The sequence below is a fragment of the Callorhinus ursinus genome, unplaced genomic scaffold, assembly GCF_003265705.2.
Source record: "Callorhinus ursinus isolate GAN/ISIS: 27379988/994484 unplaced genomic scaffold, GSC_fseal_2.0 scaffold76, whole genome shotgun sequence".
NCBI lineage: Eukaryota > Metazoa > Chordata > Mammalia > Carnivora > Otariidae > Callorhinus > Callorhinus ursinus.
In genome coordinates, this window is record NW_027397138.1 from 3,096,982 (window position 1) to 3,097,426 (window position 445).

Below are 445 nucleotides of genomic sequence, written 5' to 3' on the forward strand. Positions count from 1 at the left end.
ATCAAAAATCTCCCAAGAAACAAAAGCCCAGGGCCAGACGGCTTCCCAGGGGAATTCTATCAGACATTTCAAGAAGAATTAATACCTATTCTTCTGAAACTGTTCCAAAAAATAGAAATGGAAGCAAAACTTCCAAACTCGTTTTATGAGGCCACCATTACCTTGATCCCCAAACCAGACAAAGACCCCATCAAAAAGGAGAATTACAGACCAATATCCTTGATGAACATGGATGCAAAAATTCTCACCAAAATACTAGCCAATAGGATCCAACAGTACATTAAAAGGATTATTCACCACGAGCAAGCGGGAGTTATCCCTGGGTTACAAGGTTGGTTCAACATCCGCAAATCAATCAACGTGATACAATACATTAACAAAAGAATGAACAAGAATCATATGATCCTCTCAATAGATGCAGAAAAAGCATTTGACAAAGTACAGC